General features: G+C 34.2%; 1 long non-coding RNA gene across 2 annotated transcripts; it reads right to left on the bottom strand.

The window, feature by feature from the left end:
* Nucleotides 1-2,521: 2,521 nt before the first annotated feature.
* On the bottom strand, nt 2,522-3,821 carry LOC136064723 (uncharacterized). 2 transcript variants are annotated; one of them, XR_010626335.1, is made up of 2 exons: nt 3,289-3,821; nt 2,522-2,961 (listed from the first exon to the last, which is right to left on the bottom strand). It is a non-coding gene; the product is annotated as an uncharacterized LOC136064723 (long non-coding RNA). The 2 variants fall into 2 exon arrangements; XR_010626334.1 differs by lacking the exon at nt 3,289-3,821 and adding an exon at nt 3,056-3,098.

The raw sequence follows: 3,821 nt of genomic DNA, 5'->3' as shown, positions 1-3,821 counted from the left end.
ATATAATCATTATTAGAGATAATTTTTCTCCCCTGGGGTGTTATCACATTGGCGTGCATCCTATGTACTACATGTAGGCAAAAAGTGGAATGAGACAACTGATCAATGACTTATAGAGAGAGATCAGTTTGTTGAAAACATGAATGTATGAGTAGAAGAAAATCTCGAGTGAATACAGTGTCAAAATTTTTCTAGATGTAAGACATACACATGGTTAAATAATACACACACACCAAAAAAAAAAAAAAAGACTTTATTGGCAATCAAAATTTTTAGGTCAGGATTCTCAGCAAATTAATTAATTGGATTGTTTATACTAAAAATAAAATTCCTTCTACTTTTTTTTTGGCCTTATATATATATATATATATGTGTGTGTGTGTGTGTGTGTGAATTAAGATAGTGGTTTTTATGGAGCAGTACACCAGTGCAGCAACAGCAGTAGGGGGAGGCGATATTTCCTTGAGAGCATTGACGAGAGTTAAGGAGTCTGATTCAATCACAAAATCCTGGATGAGCATATCCTTTGCAAATTGCAAAACAAACTCAATGGCTTTAGCTTTGACCTCAATTGACCTAAGGGAGCAAGAATCTTCTTGCTGCAAGCCCCAATCAACCTGCCACCTTCATCCCGAATAAGGATTCCACACCAGTCAATTTTTGAGCTGCAAAAACAACTCCATCCACATTTATCTTAAAAGAGTTTAGAGGTGGAGGGGACCACAATGCAGGGCATTTCACTTCCTGCATAATTGTGGCTGTTTGGCTGGACTGGTACTCCACCAAATAGTCTAGAGCACCATAAATTACTGCCTACACCTTTTTCTTTGCCCCACCAGTCCTTACCTCATTCCTATTATTCCACAAACCCCATGAGATCATGATAATCTTCTCAACCACTTCTTGATCCCACTTAGCCACCATAACTGCATGCCAAAGAAGATCCATGAAAGAGTTGAAATGTAAATTGTGACTCGCCGGTACAAGATTAGACAAGGACCAGGTCTCTTGACTCGCCGGTACACGGTGAGAATTTCTTTGAACATTATCAAGGGCCAAATACCTATCATGTCATTTAAAATGTTAACACCACACTTAACTGAGGTTAAACTCTTAAACTAGAGGATTTCTTTAACTCAACTGGACAAAAAAAAAAAAAAAAAAAAAAAAAAAAAAAAACCTTTTTGGGGAAATGGAGAAACAGAGGTAGATGTATATCAATGCAGTGGGAAAAAAAATATATAAAAAATAAAATAAATAAAATAAAAAAAAAAAAAAAAAACCTTTTAGAGGGAAAACTGAAAAAAGGTAGCCCATGTTCAAAGCTTCACAAATTTTAACCCAAAAAAAAAAAAAAAAAAAGCTTCACAGAAGGTTTAGAAAGACATCTCTGTTTCTATCTTGCCAAACAGAGGTATATCCATAAAACTTGTTATGCTTATCTTATTTGATGTTTGATAATTTTTCTCATTTATATTGCTTCTTGGTGAGTTTATATGGTTGTTTTGTGGCTAGATGCAAGTTAGAGTCTATTAAATTTTAATTTTTAATTTTTTGAGATAATGATTGAATCTTTATAATGGCTGGATGATTCTTTGAGTATTTTTAATTTTTTGAGATAAAGATTGAATCTTTTTTTTTTTTTTTGACAAGCTAATGACAAATTAATTAGGCCACCAATAAAAGCTACACACAGAGAAACAAGCTTGTGTGGGCCTAGCATAAGAAAATGATCTTACACAATCTATCTACAACTCAAAATGATTTATTTAGTTAATAGATAAATCCTCTATTTATCCCAAAAAAAAAAAGATTCTTTGTGGTTTTTTATTTTTATGTTTTGCCTCCCAAGGGGGGCTTGCCCATGATTGTTTTTGCTGATGATTATTGTTGGGAAAGGAGAAAGTGGGGTTCAAATATGGGTTCGGGTTTTAGGAAATGTCGTGAATAAGAATGGGTGTCACCACCATTAAATAAGAATAGGTAACGATGACATTACTCACTGCATGAGGTCATTAAAATATTTTAGCAAATGAGATACAGATCATACTTACTGCATGAGGTCACTACATTGTTGTCTTGGTGAGTTTATATTGTTGTTTTGATGGCTGGACGCAAGTTAGAGTCTTCCTTAAAAATTTCATATAATTAAATAAGATTGAACATTGAAATTTCTGTTTAGACCCCAATGTGAATTAATGAGCAAAATTATCAAATTATATTGGTGAAGTGATCCACTCAGACTAGTTGTTTCTACATTGTTTGTGTTTTTGCATAGTTGTTTCTGCATAGTTGTTTTCTTTGTACATTGCTCATAGTTAATCACTTTCTTTTAATATTGTTTGTACACTTTCTTTTAATCACTTTCTGCATAGTTGTTTTCAGTGTACATTGCTCACAGTTAATCACTTTCTTTTACATTGCTCACCTAATCTGTGTACTTGGGTTGCACCCCTATGAGTTACTTGACATTACAATCAAAATTCAATCCAATAGAGTAGACAATAAGAGAATTTAATAATAAAAAAATGAACAAATTTTATTAAAATGTACACTTTGATCACATAACAAGAATTCCATTGAAATAAACACTTTGATTATAATAACATGAAACTTCTACAATTGGTGTGCTTATTGCTTGACTATACATTCCACCTCTTGCTTCTTGATTAGTGGTGGGTACTTATAGTGAGGCCACAAGAAAGCTGAAGTGCATTTCACAGTGAAGTCCTTTGGCTTTGGACTTGAATACTACTTTTGAAGACTCTAGGCCATTATGTGCAGGGCATGGTGCAGCTGATGCACTATGAAGCTATGCATAGCACTCTTCATTCAGTTTTCCATCTTTTACAATCTTACGATGAACAGACACTTTGAACTTTCCTTCTTCATCGAGTTTCCCTACCCCTCTTGTCTTGAAGTGTCCATTTTCTGGCTTGCAATCAAATGTTACTCGAAGCCCTGCACCATAATACACAAAATTATTGTTACTTGTTTTTCAATATTGTTTGTATATGACATCATTAATCATATGCAAGAAAAAAGAACAATGCACCCATCACTTTGTCCATATTGTCCATAATTTTTACCCTAAACAGAATATGGGACCAAGATTAGCAAATAGTAGCATTTCAAGTAAAAGCATGCCAACATTGCACTTTTACAAGGCGAACTTGACATTGACATTTAAAAGAACAATGCACCCATCACGAGTAGAATAAAAAAGAAACAATGCATCAACCATGAACAATTCAGTATTTATGACGATTCCAAAAAATAAAACCACACCTGTAAAGGCATGTTTAGTATTAATGTTACTCTGCTCACAGTCTGCACATTCTCCCAGCCAAACTACCACAACTGTCTTATGATCACCATAGCAGAAGCTTGCTGTAAAAAGCAAGGTGGCCTAGAAGCACAAAGGAAGAATCCACATTAGGAAACCACTCCTTTGGCTCCCAATATGTTTAAGGGTAGAGTTCCTTGGTAAAAAATTAAGAGCATATAAGCATTTGAAAGTAACTCCAGAAGAGGTCTAAAACACAGCAAATGCAACTCACTTGCAAGATTCAAAACTGTCTCTTAAGCAACTCAATCGTAGCCCTTCCTTAGACAGTTAAGACAACGTTGTATCCTATCATGAGAAACCATCGATACAACACATAAGCATTGCATAATAGGGAAACTCAAAAAGTAAACTCTTCCTCAAAACACGGTTTATCAAATAAATTGAGCTTTCATGCTCAAATATCATGAAGAGTTTCAAAAGGCAGATTAGAACTTCTAATTGCTTCAAATTAGCATTCCAAAAAACAAACACA

The sequence above is a fragment of the Quercus suber genome, unplaced genomic scaffold (assembly GCF_002906115.3).
Source record: "Quercus suber isolate HL8 unplaced genomic scaffold, Cork oak 2.0 scaffold_746, whole genome shotgun sequence".
Taxonomy (NCBI): Eukaryota; Viridiplantae; Streptophyta; class Magnoliopsida; order Fagales; family Fagaceae; genus Quercus; species Quercus suber.
Note: the sequence above shows the minus strand (reverse complement) of the source record. Positions and strands in the feature narration are given on the sequence as shown.